This window comes from Somniosus microcephalus, chromosome 12, assembly GCF_052327205.1.
Source record: "Somniosus microcephalus isolate GS21.2 chromosome 12, FLI_Smic_1.0, whole genome shotgun sequence".
NCBI classification, from domain to species: Eukaryota; Metazoa; Chordata; class Chondrichthyes; order Squaliformes; family Somniosidae; genus Somniosus; species Somniosus microcephalus.
This window is the reverse complement of record NC_140998.1, coordinates 203,410,687-203,430,499: the sequence shown is the minus strand read 5'-3', so window position 1 is coordinate 203,430,499 and position 19,813 is coordinate 203,410,687. Positions and strand designations below refer to the sequence as shown.

General features: G+C 45.9%; 1 pseudogene; it reads left to right on the top strand.

The window, feature by feature from the left end:
• Positions 1 to 7,404: 7,404 nt before the first annotated feature.
• LOC147109923 (uncharacterized) lies at positions 7,405 to 19,327 on the top strand (annotated as a pseudogene).
• Positions 19,328 to 19,813: the final 486 nt, after the last annotated feature.

The window sequence follows — 19,813 nt, the reverse complement described above, 5'->3', positions numbered from 1 at the left end:
TGAAAACGACTGTTAACCAGAAAGAGAAGCTGCTGAAAGCATAAGCTAGGACCTTTTTGAGACGGCACCCCGGAGTAACGGAAAAGGCTCTGACTGGCAAGTAAATGCCAATGACCTGGTTCAATAGCACACCGACGATACTGACCAGTAGATCAGCGACAGCCATGGCCACCAGATAGCGAGTGACGCACTTGGAGAGACCGCACTTTCCCCGGGACAGGATTACAATGGCCACTGTGTTAACTGCAAGATAGAGTGTAATCAGTGACTAGACTCCCAGGAGTAAGCATCAGGATTTTGTCTGAAATGCAATTTACAATTGTCACTATACCACTATGGGTAATTTGAGAGCGGCTTCAAGCTATAAAATAAAGTACAACTTAGAGTAATGTGTACAGTTCTGGTCTCCTTACTATAAAGAGCATATCGAGTCACTGGAGAAGGTGCAGAAAAGATCTACAAGAACTGAAATGGTGCAACTATCAGGAAGGATTGAACAGGTTGGGACCATTTTTCTAGAATAAGAGAAGGCTGAGGGTGACCTGATAGAGGTTTATATATTAAATGTGTTTGATAGGGTAGACAATGATAATATGTTTCCACCTGTGGGGATGACCAATGCCTCTGGCCACAAGCACAAAATCAATTCGGGAGTTCAGGAGAAAATTCTTTACCCAGAGAGTGGTGAGAATGAGGAACTCTCTACCACCTGGAAGTGTTGAGGCGATTCGCATAGACACATTTATGGGGATGCGAGATAAACACCTGGGGAAGAGACGAAAAAAACATTGATCCAGAAATTCGGGTCCGGGGCTTCCTGCGGTTGCACCTACCTACCGCGCCGGCCGTTGTGCTGTGGGCCCGCGTTGAATTCCGATCCTGGGCCTCCTCCAACAGCCGGTGCGCAGTGCTTTTGTATCCCAGGGGCGCAGTTACTTTGATGCGTCCCCTGGGATCACGTGGGCCATGGAGAGCCAATGGTAGCAGGGAATGGTTCTTTCATAAGTTACCTGTTCAACCTATAAATAATATAAGCTCCAAAAATCACTAAAACCTCAAGTAATTACTTTTTAAATCACATTTTTAAAATAAACTATAAATTACATGAAATAACTATTTTAAACAATAATTTAAATTATGTAAAAATTAATTACATTTTCTAAAAAATAAACTTACCTTTCTTTAAATTATGTAAAAATAATAAACCTATGGAAAAAATGTTTTAATTTTAATTAATTCACCAGTTACCTTGTTAAAAGCAGGCCTTGCGCCTGCTTTTTAAAAGTGTAACTCCTGGAGACTTACCCTCCCGGAGAAAATTGCAAAAAAACCGGAAGTTCGATGCGCACATGCTGCCTCTCTGGCGCACGCATTCCACCTGTCAACCCCTTCTTTCAGGGGAATGGAAGTGCCAGTTTCCCGCGCATGCGCAGTGCATGGACGAAGCTGGCACTTTTGTTGGGCCTCCGCGTGAGTACCCCGTGCGTACTCACCCTTGGAGACCCGAATTTCTGCACCTATCTGAAAGACGTGGCTTTTCCGGTTACAAGTTTCCACTTCGATTTCAATCAGTTTCCTTTCATCCTTGCATCTAGAATGTAGATAAACAACACAGGGGAGAAGGGAATTAAAGGCTATTCTGTTAGAGTTCGATTAAGAGAGGTGGGAGGGGGCTCTTTAAATAAGATTACATAGGACATGTGGCACAGAAACAGGCCATTCGGCCGAACAAGTCCATGCCGGCGTTTATGCTTCACTCGAGCCTTCTCCCATCTTTCCTCATCTAAATCTATCAGTATAACCCTCGATTCAATTCTCCCTCACATGCTGGTCTAGCCTCCCCTTAAATGTATCTATACTATTTGTTTCCACTACTCCCCGCGGCAGCGAGTTCCACATTCTCACCACTGTCTGGGTAAAGCTGTTTCTTCTCATGTGCAGCATAAACTCCGGCATAGAGCATATTGGGCGGAATGGACAGTTTCTGTGCTGCAGACTCTATGTGCGTGACACACGCAGCAAGGGATGGGAATGAGGTAGTCGCTTATTTATATAATGAGCAAGATGACAATAAAAGGACTCGCCCGAAACACCAAAAGCCGCAAGAATAGTAAAATAAATGTTATACACCGGAGACTGAAGTAGTTCATTCATTTTCTGCTAGATTCAGGCTGTGAAGACAAGGTTTCGGGGCCACGCACCGCCATATGTTAAAAACCGTCCCTGATATATACTTGGGAGAAGTCTCCAGTGAGTCAATTATGCAACATCATTACTGATGTTAGTGATATTCATTTAAACAAACAATTTGCTTTCACTTTACGGGATTTAAAGTAGTCGAGCAGATATAAATGATGTCACAGCATTAACGACACAATATTATTTTGATATTTCTTTGGCGATAAAAGTCTTGTCCATCAGGCATATGCACTTGAAAGGATTCTAATTGTAACCCATCTTAGCCAGGCTTCTGTGGCGGATCATACAGCGAAGTTGTTCTCCTTTTGGGGAGTTTCTTGAGGAGGGGCGGGTCTGTGTGTGGGGGTCTTGTGGGTCTGTGTGTGGGGAGTGGAAGTGGAGTTTCCGTGTGGGTGGAGGGCCGGCTCATTGTGGGGGAGGGGCGTCCTTGTGCTTTGGATGGGCGGGGTTTATTGGGGAGGGGCGCTCTGCGTGGTCTGGAGGGTGTAGAGATTAGGCCAATTAGTAGCTTATCTCTATTCTTTCAAATAATCAGGATCGAATGCAAAACCAATGTGCTGGGTATATTAGGCCGGATATTCCGATCCCTACGGGTGTGTATGCGCTGTGTACTCACCCATAGGGACATCGGAAATGCTGCTTTCAGGCATGCACTGCGCATGCGCTGGAAACTGATATTTCCGATCAATCAGATCCTCCACCTGCCCGGGAGAAGGGCCTCTGCGGGTTGCGAGTTCCACTTTTTGGAGACCCTCCACCCGCAGAAAACAGTTACAATTCTTGTGCCTGGCAAAAGCAGGCGTAAGGCCTGCTTTTGCCAGGATAAGAGTTAAAAAAGTGAAAAAAAAATGTTTCCACTGATTTATCATTTAAAAATACTTTAAAGAAAGGTAAGTTTATTTTCAGCCCCGTAAAAAAGTGTAATTCATTTTATCAAAAATTTCAATTTTTGTTTAAAATAGTTAATTTATGTAGTTTCAAGTCATTTTAAAAATGTGATGTTTTAAAAAAAAATGTATTTAAAGTTTTACTATGTTTTGGGGGTGATCTCCATTCATATATTTGACAGGCCTTCCTGTCAAATGTATGAAGGGAGATTCCCTTCTCTGATTGGCTCCCCATGGCCCACGCGATCCCAGGGACGCTGCAAACTACCTGCGCCTCTGGGATACGTGGGCGCTGCGCACCGACAGTTTGGAGAGGCCCAGCATCGGAATTGTGCACCTTCCGGCAGCCATCAGGTAAGGACGCAGATTTTTCCAGATCACAGCCCTCCGCCCGCGGGAGGTCTGTGAACGGGATATCTGGGCAATTTTGGTTAATCAGTGTTTAAGGTGGAATCTAACATGCTAATTATACAGCAAAAACATACGGCCATGACAAGCAGCTGGTACCAGTCCCGATTGGACTGGCGTGCATGAACAGTTCTTTTGCGACCGGCCTCTCTCCCTCTCAACTAGACCCTCCGAGTTGCTAAGCATGGGATCACTCTCAAAAGAGCGTTCGACCAGCCCAACTTCTGAATGGCTCTCGCCTCCACCGTCTGGGTGGACAAGCACTCAGGGTGTTACTCTTATTCTCTTTTTAGGGCTGTGCTCGAGGCCAAATTATTGACAAGACCATCTAACATATACAGGTTTCACTAAAACCTCATTACCCAATGGGGCATCGAGTTCTTTGGGGTTGATTTTGTGGAACCTGTCGGGAAGAAGGCAGGACTTCCCCTTTCGGGTTTCTGACCCACCTACTTCGACTTCCGGCCAATCTACGCGAGTTTCCCTTGATTGAACTTGTTGAGCCCGCCCAGTGGGCTCAGCAGGCCAATTAAGGGCCACCCGGCAACAGCTGACGTCACAGACTGAAATTTCATCTGTCAAGATTTCTGACAGATGAAATATCAGTGTCTCACACCTGTTTCATGCTGTGAAGCACTGACAGTCTGATTTCTAAGATGAGCCCTTCTACGCAGGCTCTGTTAGGAATCTCAGTGGCACTAAAAGCTGCAGGCTGTCACTTTTGACAGATCGCAGCCGTTCAGCTTTAAGTTCTGGCTGAGTGATGCGCTCCCGATGACTCCAGGAAGAAAGGCTGTGAAGGTAAGTAATGGTAAGTAAATGTTCTTTACGCACTTTAGACACACCAAACACACTTATCTTTACACTCATGCACCCATCACTCACCTGAGCACCGCCATGTCGACCCCTCCAATTCATTCAACCCGACGGCCCACCTGTTCAAACTGGCGTGGTATGGAGCCGTCGGGAAACTCACACGAAAACCCTCAAAATGGGGATTAGGCTAAAAACTGTCTGTTAACTACCTGGCACTAATCCCTTCCTGCCTGGTTTTGGTGGGTCCCAGTGCGGGGCGGGTACACGCTGCCCCTGAAACTTACGTGGGGCGGGGTTTTGTGCGGAATGGTGCTGGGACCCCCAAAGTCGGGATTTCCCCCCCCCCCACCACCACACGCCTGAATCCCCGACTGACGGCTCCCCGAAAATCTAGCCCTTTGTCTCGATTCTTGGATGAATGCCCTCTCCAATAGGGTCCCATTAACTCATCAAATGTGTCTTCTTGTTTAGTCTTTCTGCAGGTTCTTCCTTTGGAACTCGTGTCTTATCTCTCTTTCTCCCTGTCCTCCCTGGCACAACAAGTACCAGGACTGACTTCATGCCCTTTTACTCAGGAATCCCCAGCTACAGCTGTCCCATTTATTTGACCCATGGATTGCAGTGTAGCTAATGTTACCCCACTTTGCAAAAAAGGTGGTAGAGTGAAAATGGGGAATTATAGACTGGTAAGACTGACATCGGTAGTGGGGAAAATGCTAGAGTCCATTATAGAAGATGTAATAGACAAGCACTTGGAAAACAGGGACAGGATCGGAAAAAGTCAACATGGATTTACAAAAGGTAAAACTTGCTTGACTAATCTACTGGAATGTTTTGAGGATGTACCTCGTAAAATAGATAAGGGAGAACCAGTGGATGTGCTGTATTTGGACTTTCAAAAGGCTTTCGATAAGGTCCCTCATAAGAGATTACCGTCTAAAATTAAGGCACATGCGATTGGGGGCAAGGCATTGACTTGGATAGAGAACTGCTTGGCAGACAGGAAGCAAAGAGTTGGAATAAATGGGTTTTGTACTGCATGGCAGGCAGTGACTAGTGGGGTACCGCAGGGATCGGTCCTCGGACCCCAGCTATTCACAATATATATTAATGATCTAGAGAAGGGAACTAGATGTAATATCTCCATGTTTGCAGACGACACAAAGCGGGGTGGGTGTGTGTGCTGTGAGGAAGATGCCGAGAAACTCCAGGATGATGTGGGCAGGTTGGGTGATTGGGCAGAAGCATGGCATATGCAATATAACGTGGATAAATGCGAGATTATCCACTTTGGTGTCAAAAACAGGAAGGCAGATTATTATCTGAATGGCAATAGATTGGGAGAAGGGGAACTGCAACGAGACCTGGGTATCCTTGTGCACCAGTTGCTAAAGGTAAGCATGCAGGTGCAGCAGGCGGTTAAGAAGGCAAGTGGAATGTTGGCCTTCGTAGCGAGAGGGTTTGAGTAAAGGAACAAGGATGTCTTGCTGCAGTTGTACAGGGCCTTGGTGAGACTACATCTTGAGTATTGTGTGCAGTTTTGGTCGCCTTATCTGAGGAAGGATGTTCTTGCCACTGAGGGAGTGCAGCGAATATTTACCAGGCTGCTACCTGGGATGGCAGGAATGAGGTATGAGGAGAGATTGGGTCGATTGGGCTTATACTCGCTGCAGTTTAGAAGAATGAGAGGGGATCTCATTGAAATTTATAAAATTCTGACAGGACTGGACAGACTAGATGCAGGAAGGATGTTCCCGATGGTCGGGGAGTCCAGAACCAGTGCTCACAGTCTAAGGATAAGGAGTAAGCCATTTAGGACAGAAATGAGGAGTAATTTCTTCACCCAGAGAGGGGTGAACCTGTGGAATTCTCTACCAGAGAATGCAGTGGAGGCCAATTCATTAAATATATTCAAGAAGGAGCTGGATGTATTTCTTAAGGCTAAAGGTAGCAAGGGGTCTGGGGAGAAAGCAGGGACAGGGTACTGAATTTGGATGATCAGCCATCATCGCATTGAATGGCGGAGCAGGCTCGAGGGGCCGAATGGCCTACTCCTGCTCTTATCTTCTACGTTTCTATGTCAGCCAGACTTTATCTCACTTTCGTCCAGCAAACGGCCCCATCCTAAGATAGATACCTTAACCTCCTCAAATTCCTTTCATTCTATGTCTTTTATCCTTTTTAACTTGTAATTATCCTTAGAAGCAATTTTGTTAAGCTAACTCCAATTCCTGCCTGAATATTATATCATAGTTGTTAGTAATAATAGAAGCAGCGTAGGCATTGTGCTTTTGTTAGTCCAATTAGAGAAACATAAACAAGGTTGAAATCTTAACTTGCAAAGAAGGTTATTTAAGACTGTCAAACTGCAGAATGCTATAACATGCGCAGGGAACCAAAACACAAGCAGATTCTAAGCATCTATCGAATTATTCTAAGACTAGCCTGAAGAGACTTTTTGTCTCCAGTTGTAACACAATCATGTAAACACAGTGACGCAATAAAACTCACTACACACTTCGTTTGAGTATAAAGCAATGCTTTAATAAAGTTGTTTCAGAACATGGAGGTTTAGTTGTACTTCACTAGTTCCTTGTCTTACAAAATGTCCCTGGCAAGCTGGGCCCACGCCCGAGTGTTTATGCACCTTGGACGGCGCCACCAGCCGGCCGTCCAGCGTTATTTCATGACTACTTTCTTGAATGATGAGATTTATAACACACAGCATTGCTTAATCCGCAGTTTCATCCACACAACCATATATAATTTGGAAACCCCTGATTTCTCACAAGGGGCACTCTGTGTATGGGGAAAGGCAGACGGTAGGGTGAGGGATGTGTCAGTGTGAAAGGGAGGGGCGAGACCGTGTGGGGTTGGATTTCTGTGGGACAGGACTGTGTTGATGAAGGGAATGGGGCGAGTGGGTTTGGCGGGTAGGGATGGGTTGATGTAAGGCAAGGGGTGCATTTAAATGGGGTGGGTTCCAGTTTCCATTTGGGCATTGCTCTCACATGATGTGATACAGAGCTCCACAGAGAGAAGCAGGAGCCCAGGTTTGATCCTCGGCTTCTGCTGTTAGCTTAGATCAAGAAGCATGGTATTGATCTCCAAACAGATCTGGCAGGCAGTAGGTTCCAAATCCGGCCTGTGCTGATTTAGTTGAACACAGCCAGAGTGCTACTGAGCAAAGATAAGCAGAAGAGGCCCAATATCCACCCCAGTTTGTTCTCATATGGCTGATCTCAACCAGTATTGTACTGAGTGCCACACAGATCAGGAAGGATCCAGGCTCCATGCGTGCCATGTGCTGTTAGCTAGTCACAACCTGCGAGATATTGGCCCCGATTTTCTGCCAGCCATCGGGCGGCTTTTCAGGCAGGCGGGGGCCGAAAATCACTGAAATAGGGTGTCGCGACCACACCCCCACCTGATTCCCCGCACCGTCCGACTTTTGGACCGTCGTTTCTCCGCGAGCCGATCCAGTCCCGCCCACCGATGGCGGGACTGGTCATCGGGACCCAAATGACCAATTTTTGGCATGTTTAATGCCTTTTTAGGGTGCCCTTGCGATTTTCAGGGATGCCCCACGCTAAACACGCCTGCGGGGCACCCCGCTGATGAAACCTGGCGTGAAGCTCTTAGCCAGGGCACAGTTATCAAGGAATACCCGATAATTGTGCCGAACAACCTGCCCAGCAGCTTTCAGGATTTCCTCAACAAGTGCGTGTGTTTGGAGGACAAGGCACGCTGGAGCCCGCAGCAGCTGCTTGAACATTCCTTTGTGAAGCCCCCAGTGGTGCGTGCCCCTTCCCCCTGCAACGAGAACAGTCCAGCGGATTCAGCAGGAGGAACAGATTGCGCAGAAACTGTTATCCCAAACAGCCGGCTCCTCACTGCTTCACTCTGCCCAGACACCCAGAGGCAGCTGTCGTGCTATTACAATGAATTTGAGGAGCTACAGCTTCTGGGGAAGGGTGCCTTCTGAGCTGTTATCAAGGTAAATAATAAATTAGATGGCTGCTACTATGTTGTTAAGCGCATCCTGGTGAACGCCACCTATAAACAATTCCGCAGAATAAAGGGTGAAGTGACGCTGCTGTCGCGTCTAAACCATGAAAACATTGTGAGATACCACAACGCCTGGATCGAGAAACACGAAATCCAGCCCGACTCGGATCCAGCCACGGAAAACTCGCAACAGACTCCATCTCCACTCGAATCGGACCACCAGAAAAAATTGAGGTTGTCAGATGACATTGAAAAGAATGCCGGCTTGCTTGCTCTCAGCTGCAGGTCATTCGGGACAGCTGCGGTTTAAATGGACAGCATTTGTATGTTGAAGGACCTTGCTGTTGAAGGCTTGGGGCTACTTTTTCAAGGCTTAGGCACAGCTGTGGAAGGTTGGAGCCTCACTCACTTCTCCAATGTGATCTCCTGGGAAGCCCCTCTCGCCACCCTCACTCAGCGCTTCCTCTGCGGAGGCATCTACCAGAAGCATGGGACACCATTTTTCCTGCCCTTCTTGACATTAGAAGATCTCCTGCAGCAGAGGTGGCAGCAGCAGAACCAGGAAAAGCAGGATGATTTCCAGGAGCACCAGGCTGCTGCTCACTCACCTGAAGCTGCACAGACCACAAGGGGCCAGCACTTGGAAGTGGCTTGAGAGCACATTGCTGTGCTTGAGGGGGCCATGGGGAACCGTATCTGCACTGGCAGTCCTACTCAGAAGGACTTCCATGAAGGTCTGGTTTCTCTGTTAAATAGATGGCAAACGCTCCTCAAGAGATGTCATTCTGTTATGAGCACTCACCATGTTTTCCGTACCCTGGCGAGTTATCTCCTCCATGGAGGTTGCCAACCTTTCCATGGTGATGCATTCCTGCGCCAATGACTCCACAAAGGCTCTGCTCATGGTCGCTATGGACTCCTCCATTCGGTGCGCACTCGCAGCGACCCTGGAGACAAAACCTGCCAGAGACTCCTGCATCTGTGCATGGAGATCCATCACCCCTTCTCTTGTGGATGGACCCAGAGGCAGAGTGTCGACATGCAGCGCAGCTGAGCTGAGTTGGCAGAGTCCGGCGCCCTCTGACGAGAGCTCTCCACTGCTGTCCCTGTCTCCAGAATCTGCTGCGGCTCACTTGTGACAACACTACTCTATGTCCCGAAGGTCCCCCCGAAGTGTGAGTGTCTGCGCTGGTGTTGGGTGCGCTTAATTCTGCTGATGCTGTGCCGTCAGAAGTTGGAGCTTACTCTGAGGAGTCTGGCTGCACAGGCTCTTCCTCCTCCAGAGTGGGGATGTGTGCTCTGGATGGTCCTGTGGGGGAGTAGAGGAAGGAATTAGAGATGTGATGCCAATGTTACATGAGCATTCGAGTTGACATCTGCTGACACCTACATCCATGCAGCTTTGGTCTCAGTGGGAGGCGTCTTTCTGCCTGACCTAGGGCAGAGGAACTCCCTGTGGGCCCTAACCCCATCCAATAATGGCTGCAGTGAAGCTCGTCGAATTTGGAGGCAGCTCTGAGTCTGGCACTGTCCACAGCTGCTGAAGGCTCCTCTGCCATCCTGCATGGTTCGTTTGGAAGCCAACAGAGGAAGCAATGCTTGCTATGGAACTTGAATGCACCACGAATGATGACATGAAACTGTGGGGCTTCCTGACTGGAAATGGACAATTAGCAAGGCTGCCCACATGCTGGAAATTAATTGGCCACCTGAGGGAAAATTGCGTGCAGCTGGCTGACCCATTTTTTTGTGTGTCAGAACCCCACATTCGGGGGAATCCGACCATTTCACACACAATCCACAAAATCGGGCCCACTGAGTCCCAGATGGGGCAGAAATGGTCCATGTTTTCTTCAAGGCCTTTGCTGAATTTGGTTCTCGGCCAGACACACCGTGATGGTTTAATATCCATCCCTAGCCTGTGCTGCTTTAGATGATCTCACTCAATGTGGTGCCGAGCCATATGCAGAGATGGAGCGGCGCAGAGTCTATTCCTGTTAGCTGTTAGCTCAGCTCACCCAGCATGTTACTTACAACATACAGAGCTGGAAGGCTCCAGATTCTAACATCCGCCTGTGCTGATTTATCCCACCCCAACCCCCACCCGAGGTCTTACTGAGCTCCACACAGGCCCAAGTTCCATTTCAGCTTTGCATTGTTTGCTTCTCTCACCCCCTGTGGTACTGAGCCTCACAAAGACAGGAAGGACCCGGGTTCCATCGCCATAAGTGCGGTATGCTAAATACCACCAGTGTGGTATTAAGCGCCACCTGGAGCAGGAAGTGCCCAGGCTACAATTACCTCCGTGCTGGATATGTTCCTGAACCACACACATTAGACAAGAAGGGCACATGCTCCATTCCCATCCTGTGCTGGGTTAGTAGGTCCCATCTGATGCACTACTGAGCTACCTGCAGATCAGAGAGGGCCCAGCTCTCGTCCCCAGCCTCTGGTCACTTAGCTGATTTCACCCAGTGAAATACTGAGGCCCCACACAGGAAAGTAAGTGTCCAGGTTCCATCTTGAGCCTGTGCTGTTAGCTCAGCTCATCTGGCGTAGTATTTAACCCCACAAAGAGTTGGAAGGCCGTAGGTTCTAAATCCCGCCTGTGCTGCGTTGGTTGACCCAAGCCAGAGTGGGACTGAACTCCAGACAGTGCAGGAAGCGACCATTTTCCATTCCTGCCTGATCTGACGTCCTGTGGTACTGAGCCCAAACAGTGTAGGAAGGCCCAAGCATCTTGCCCGGCCTGTGCTGAATGAATTGATCTCACCCACTGTGGTACTGAGCTCCACACAGAGCAGACAGGAAACCGGTTTCTTTGCTGTCATTTATTGTGTGGTATTGAGCCCAACACGGAGCAGGAAGGGCCCAAATCTCATTTCAGGCCCATTCTGCATTTGGTACTTGGACAAGCACAACAGCACAAGCACAATGGCTCAGGGTCCATCAGCGACCTTTACTGAGTGAATTGATCTCTCCCCTTGTGTTACTCAGCATCAACATAGTTTAGAAAGGGCCCAGCATGCATGACTCGGCCTATGCCATTAATTAAACATACCCAATGTAGGACTGAGCTCCATAACGATCAAGAAAGGCCTGCGACCCATCAGTGCCTGGTCTATTTGCAGAATTCACTCCCTATGTTAATGAGATCCAAACAGAGCAGAAAGGCCTGGTACCAATGCCAGGCATCTGCTCAGTTAGCTGATCACACTCAGTAGCAAGGAGCTCGATAGAGAGCGGGAATGATCAGAGTTCCATCCGCGGCCTATGCTGAGTTAGGTAATCTAAGCCAGTGTGGTAATGAAACCCTTGCTTCTAAGCCCGGGCTGTGCTGAATAAGTTAATCCCAACGAGAGTGGTGCAGAGCCATATTGGCCAATAATGCTGCGGCTCCATCCTGGCTTTTCTTGCATGGCTTCACCTACTATGTTAATGCAGTCCACAGAGAGAAACATAGAAACATAGAAACTTAGCAGATAGGAGCAGGAGTAGGCCATTCAGCCCCTCGAGCCTGCTTCGCCATTTAATGAGATCACGGCTGATCATCCAAATTCAGTACACTGTTCCTGCCTTCTCTCCATATCTCTTGATCCCTTTAGCCTTAAGAAATATATCTATCTCCTTCTTGAATATACTTAATGAATTGGCCTCTACGGCCTTCTGTGGTAGAGAATTCCACAGGTTCACCACTATCTGGGTGAAGAAATTCCTCCTCATCTCTGTCCTAAATGGCTTACCCCTTATCCTTAGACTGTGACCCCTGGTTCTGAACTCCCCGACCATCGGGAACATCCTTCCTGCATCTAGCCTGTCTAGTCCTTTCAGAATTTTATAAGTTTGAATGAGATCCCCTCTCATTCTTCTAAACTCCAGCGAGTATAAGCCCAATGGACCCAATCACTCCTCATACATCATTCCTGCCATCCCAGGTATCAGCCTAGTGAATCTTCGCTGCAGTCCTTCCATGGAAAGAGCATCGTTCCTCAGATAAGGCGACCAAAACTGCACACAATACTCAAGATGTGGTCTCACCAAGGCCCTGCACAATTGCAGCAAGACATCCTTGTTGCTGTACTCAAACCCTCTCGCTACAAAGGCCAACATACCATATGCCTTCTTAACCGTCTGCTGCACCAGCATGCTTACCTTCAGCGACTGCTGCACAAGGACACCCAGGTCTCATTGCACTTCCCCTTCTCCCAATCAATTGCCATTCAGATAATAATCTGCCTTCCTGTTTTTAACACCAAAGTGGATAACCTCGCATTTATCCACGTTGTATTGCATCTGCCATGCTTCTTCCCAATCACCCAACCTATCCAAATCATACTGGAGTTTCTCGGCATCCTCCTCACAGCACACACGTCCACCCAGCTTTGTGTCATTTGCAAACTTGAAGATATTACATCTAGTTCCATCGTCTAGATCATTAATACATATCGTGAATAGCTGGGGTCCAAGGACCGATCCCTGCGGTACCCCACTAGACAATGCCTGCCCTCAGAAAAAGACTCGTTTATTCCAACTCTTTGCTTTCTGTCTGCCAACCAGTTCTCTATCCAAGTCAATACCTTGCCCCCAATCCCATGTGCCTTAATTTTACACGCTAATCTGTTATGCATGACCTTATCGAAAGCCTTTTAAAAGTCCAAATACACCACATCCACTGGTTCTCCCTTATCTATTCTACCACTTACAACCTCAAAAAATTCCAGAGGAGCCCAGGTTCTATTTCCAGCCTATGCTGTTAGCTCATCTCACCCGGCGGGGTACTGAGAAGGGTAAAGATTTCAACCGCGGCCTCTGCTGAGGTGCATGATAAGAGGCGGTGTCGTACAGGGCCAGGCACAGCAGGAACGGTCTCTGTTCCATACCCAGCCTGTTCTCAATTTCCTGATCTCAATCTTAGGGATTTAGCAATAAGTGTGGAGCAATCAGTACTTCGAGACTGCTGCATTAGATCAGGCATCTTAACTGCGTTTAGCTGCCTTGTTTCCAGAACCTTTATAATCCATGTCTAACAAAAATGTATCAACAATAGCAAAATACTGCGGTTGCTGGAAATCTGAAATAAGAACATAAAATGCTGGAAACATTTCGTAGGTCAGGTAACATCGAGGAGAGTGAAACAGAGTCAACGTTTCGGTCGAGGACGCTCCGTCAGAACTGGAAATGGTGAGAGAGGAGCGATTTCTAATCAGGGGCAGGGACGAGGGGAGGAAAGAACAAGATAAAGGTCTGTGGCAGGAAGGCAGGAGCGATGGCCTGACAAAAGGGATGATGGTGCAAGGCACAAAGAGTGGTAAAATGATAAGTTAAGAAATAAAAGCTGACTCTAGATGAATTTTGAATGGCGATGGCAGAATGAACAACAGCTACCATGTGAGAAGATAAAGGGAAAAACAATATAGGGGCTGAGAATATAGTCAGAAATTGTGGAACTCGATGTTAAATCTAGAAGGCTGTAAAGTGCCTAATCGAAACTTAAGTTGCTGTTCCTCCAGCTTACGTTGAGCTTCGTTGGAACAGTGTAAGAGGCCGAGGATGGAGAGATCAGAGTGGAAGTGGAGTGTAGAATTAAAGTGACAGGCAACTGGAAGCTTGCGGACTGATTGCGGATAGAAAACGCTGTCAATTTCCGTCTTGAAATTTTAAATTGGAATAGCATCCACCATGTTTAGTGAAAAGCTCCCGATGTACTCTAATCTTTGTGTGAGACGTGCTTTGTGCCGTCATCCCTACCTCGTTCTAATTATAAGGTTATGCCCCCTTATTGTGGAATTCCGCAACACAGGAAATAGTTTCTTTCTATCTAACCTATCAATTACTTTAATCCTCTTAAGCGCCTCAATTAGGTCACCCCTCAATCGTCTATACTCAAGGGAATGGAAGCTTAGTCTTTGCAACCTGTCCTCTTTATTTAACCCTTTTTGGCACAGTATATTTCTGAAGAATCTGTGTTGCAGCCTTAAACACAAGAAATTACTCCACACAGTTACAACAAAAAGTCACATGCACGGGGCGCAGTGTGATCATCACAACTACATTTATAGAATTTAATTGGAAGAAGATGGCTGTCACATTTAATACATGAAACAATACCGTGGAAATTATTCTGTGCAATATTATGCTTTGATGCAGGAGATAGCCAGTTAATTTCAGGTAAATTAACGGACATATGTAATTGGCATGTGCATTTTAAGCTGCGAGGAGACTGATAGCATCATTTCCGGGTTTGTATATGGCAGAGCTCATGCTTAAACTTGAGTAAGGTTATTCCAAATCAATGTGCTGACTTTCCGTACCCTCACCCCTTGGCCCAGAAATTCGGGTCGGAGTCTTCCCGCTGATGCAAGCCCCCGAAAGCACTTAGCTGGCACCCCGGCGTGGCGTGGGTTTCCGATCCTGGGCCTGCTCCAACTGCCGGCGCGCAGTGCTCGTGCATCCCAGGGGCGCAGTTAGTTCGATGCGTCCCCTGGGATCACGTGGGCCATGGAGTGCCAATGGTAGCAGGGAATGCTTTATTCATAAGTTTGACAGGAACCTATAAATACTATAAGCCCCAAAACATCACTAAAACCTCAAATAAATTTTATTTACAATCACATTTTTAAATTAACTATAAATTAAACGAAATAACTATTTTAAACAATAATTTAAATTTTTGTAAAAATTATTTACATTTTCTAACGGGGCTAAAAATAAACTTACCTTTCTTTAAAGTATTTAAAAATAATAAACCTGTGGAAAAAATGTTTTAATTTTAATTAATTCACCACTTACATTTTTAAAAGCAGGCCTTGTGCCTGCTTTTTAAAAGTGTAACTGCTGGAGACTTACCATCCCGGAGAACCCTGCAAAAAAAAAGGTAAGTTCGATGCGCACGCGCTGCCTCTCCGGTGCACGCGTTCGACCTGTCAACCCCTTCTTTAAGGGGAATGGAAGTTCTGGTTTCCCGCACATGCGCAATGCATGCACGAAACTGGCACTTTCATTGGGCCTACGCATGAGTAACCCGTGCGTACTCACGTGTTGGGACACGAATTTCTGGGCCAATAGCACATATACATTTCCAGTAGGGATCAATCGATAATCATTTGGAAGGGTAATCCTGGCTGATTTTCAGCCTTTCCAGCAATTTCTTCAGCCCCACCATCACTCGGCGTAAAGCTCAGCTAAGTCAACACACACCCGAGATCGAAGCTGGGTTTATGTTCCACTGTAAGACATTGCTTGTATCACCTTTCAATTCTATTTTCGGGACGAACGTTACCAGATCAACCACTGGCTTTTGGGTGTTTCTCATAAAACCCGTGTAATAAAATTCAACAACATTCAGTTGTTATGGCAAAATTTAGAATTAAAAACAACTCGCTCAATTTGTTTATGCAAACGAGTGGAAATAACATCAGTAATGATGTGACCTAATTCACCCACTGGAGCCTTCCGTGTGGCCCAGAAATTCGGGTCGGAGGCTTCCCGCGGACGCAAGCCCCCGACCTGCACTTACATAGCGCACGTGCCATTGTGCTGTGATCCCGCGTGGAATTCCGATCTTGGGTCTGCTCCAGCTGCTCATGTGCAGGTCCCAGGTATTCCAGAGTTGCAACTAGTTCGCAGCGTCCCTGTGATCACGTGGACCATGGGGAGCCAATCAGAGCAGGGAATCTCCATTCATAGATTTGACAGGAAGACCTTCCTACATATCTGGCAAACTAATCTGTCAGGGTGGATGTGTTTGCTGAATAGTCATATATCCTGTGGTATCCACTCAAAGACTAAAGCTAACCTATGTTCATATTACGTATTTTATGCAATAATTAATTGAAATTATAGTCTTTCATCTCCAACATGGACCACATTTCCCAAACCGACATATTGAACTGGATTGCTCTCTGATCTCCAGAATGGACAGTTCATCTGATTGTAAATACGTTTTGATAGGTGCTGCATTTCTCTTAAACTTCCATTTGGTGTAGATCGATATCCTCAGTCCAAATGTAGGAGTTGAATTTTGGCAAGAAATAATTGTTTACTTTCCTCTTCTTTTATGCTGCTATCAGGTGCCACAGCCTCTTTCAGCCATCGTGTACCTGTTCTATTCCACATGTGCCCCCTGATAGTGAGATTTAACAGTCTTTTAACCACAGATGTTATTTTATAGGTAAGCTCGATCCTGTCCTCACTAGAATGTCCCACTCAAATGCTTCCACCCGTGATGGTCATAAGGAAGAACACTGGGCCAGAAATTCGGGTTGGAGGCTTCTTGCGTGTGCAAGCCCCTGACCTGCACTTACCTAGCGCGCCAGCCGTTGTGCTGTGGGCCCGCGTGGGATTCCAATCCTGGGCCTCCTCCAACTGCCGGTGCACAGTGCTTGCATATCCCAGGGGCACTGTCAGTTGGAAGCGTCCCCTGGTATCACGTGGGCCATGGCGAGCCAATCGTAACAGGGAATCTCCATTCATAAATTTGACAGGAAGACCTGTCAAATCTATGAATAGAGTTCGGCCCCAAAATCTAACTAAAGCTTCAAATGCATTTTATTTTAAATCATATTTTTAAAATAACTATAAATTACATAAAATAAATGTTTTAAACAATAATTTAAATTTTGAAAAAATGAATGACAGTTTACGGGGCTAAAAATAAACTAACCTTTTGTTAAGTATTTAAAAATAATAAACCTGTGGAAAAATGTTTTAATTTTTCTTCATTCTCACTTACTATTTTAAAAGCAGGCCTTGCAACTGTTTTTTAAATGGGTAGCTGTTGAAGACTTACCCTCCTGGAGAGTCCTGGAAAAAAGCTGAAAATCCAGGCGTACGCGCTGTCTCTCCGGCGCACACGGTTGACCACTGTACTCCTTCCATCAAGGGAATGGAAGCTCTGGTTCCCAGCGCATGCACAGTGCATGCACAAAACCGGCACTTCCGTTGGCCCTACGCATGAGTACCCAACGCATACTCACCTGTGGGGACCCGAATTTTGGCCCATTGATTGGCGTTATTTCATCTCTGATTCTGGTTGTGTTACCTGCATCACAACCTCTGAGATGAAAGGGCAGTTGAGAAGAGGAAGAATTCTTGATTTCCATCTCTGAGTAAGTCTGTATAAGAAAGGACATTGGCATAGAGTTTGCAGTGTGTAGTATGCCATCAAATTGCTATTGAATTGGCCGGCAAGTTTGGAAATGTGGGAACTGTCAGTGTACGCATTGAGGGATCATCCGAGCGGTCAGCGAATAAACAATTTCTGGCACAGAGTTTGGATATTTGCCCACCAACTGCCCATCAATTGTGTATAGAAACTGCATGTTGATTCAAACGGGCAAAGGACATGTTTTTAAAAGCGTAAGGGGATATCTCAGGCTTGTTGTAACTTTTTCATCGCGGATCGTATCACGAGTTTTTCTTGTTTCTACAAAGATTGCAGTTTTAAGGAGAAGTTGAGAATAATTATCAGCAAAATTATTTGTTTCCTAACAGAACTAAGATTTGGTGACGTTGGTGGAAATAAGCTAATTAGGAATTAATTTCCAATGCTGTACAGCAATTGTCATTAAATCTGATTATGGGACTCCCTTCTGAAAGGATGTAAAATCTAATTCTGTTTCCTTATTGGACTACCAGGCTGAGCATTTATTATGGATTATCATATTTATTTTAAAACTTATTTCTAGTCCATTTGAAATAATGGTGTTTCATTTCAGAACCAATCTTTCTCCTTCTTACGACATCCAAATATCATGTTAACTTAACCCAGAACATTTACATCTTTATTGGATCTTCAAATATTCTAACGTGAAATCTACATTTATTAGAAAGGTTGTTTCCATACTGGATGCAATATCTTAGATATAAATCTTAACTTTGTTCGAAAGTGTAAAATGACTAATGATGAGTGTGCAGATCGTTTAACATCTCACCCTATTGTTATTTACATTCAATTTAACGGGGAGAGATAGAAAACCGGCTTCCGACTCGCTATCTCTCATTTTGCAGCATCGCTCAATGACAGGATTTACCCCAATTTCTGATGTTCAACCTATTGCTTCTTGTCAGTAAAGTCTGCCAATAATTTTCTTGCTCTCCTACCCAACGCTACAGTTAACATGGTGGCGATTGCGATCCTGTCCCGGGGAAAGTGCGGTCTCTCCAAATGCATCACTTGCTACCTGGTGGCCATGGCAGCGGCGGATCTGCTGGTTGTCCTCACTGGTGGTATACTCAATCGGATTATCGACATTTACTTCCCGGGAAATTATCTGTCGCTTACTTCGGTATGTCGGACCAAAACGGTCCTAGTTTATCTACCCAGAGACTGTCCTGTCTGGTTAACAGTCGCATTCAATTTTGAATGCTTTATGTTGCCAGATACTGAAAACCAAATATTGCACCCATAAAACGGCAGCTGCGGTTGCAGGCACGGTGCTCGCTCTGAATTGTTTTGAAAACATCCCCTGGTACTTTGTATATGAACCTCTGTATACGATTAACAACATGCCGTGGTATTGCCGTTTAAGATCAAGCTTTTATACTTCACCCCTTCAGCTAGCATTTTCCTATTTGGAATGCATAGCGACTCCTTTTCTGCCATTTTCCTTATTTTGCTACTCAATGCTCTGACCGTGAGATATATCTTAGTGGCCAGCAGAGTCCGCAGGGCATTGCGGGGTAACACCAGCACTGAAAATAATCCTGATCCTGAGATGGAGAACCAGAGAAAATCCATCATTTTACTCCTCAGCGTATCTAGCAATTCTATACTGCTATTGCTGATATACATGATCCATTACTTGTATTATCCAATTACTGATTCCAAATCTTACACAGGTTACAATGACCCAGTTTATATCCTTCAAAAAACCGGATATATGCGCCTGCTTTTGAGCTGCTGCATAAACACATTTATTTATGCAGTGACTCAGGGTAAATTCAGAGAGGAGTTTATAAAAATGGTGAAATATCCGGTGAATCAGATTGTTAAGTTTTTAGATAAATAGTTCAACAGTAGGCTTGATTGGATTACAATTAAACTTAGAACATAAGATGTCGGAGCAGAAGTATGCATTACAGCCCCTCGTGCCTGCTCCAACATTGAATAAGATGAAGGCTGAGCTTTTACATCCACTTAATTTTCTCGCCGTATCCCAATATCCCTTGATTCCCTTCGTGTCCAGCAATCTATCGATCTCAGTCTTGAATACACTTAAAGGCTGAGCTTCCACAGCCACCTGGCTTCGAGACTTCCAAAGATTCACCACCCTCTCATTGAATGAATTCATCATCTTCTCAGTCATAAATATTCGACTCCTTATCCTGAGACCACGACACCTATTTCTAGATTTTCCAGCCATGGTATACAGCCTCTCAGCAACTGCGCTGTGATGTTTTCCTAGACATTCATATGTTTCAATGAAATCACCTCTCATTCTTCTCAGCTCGGGGGAATATTGGCCCATTCTGCTAAATTTCTCCTCACAGGTCCA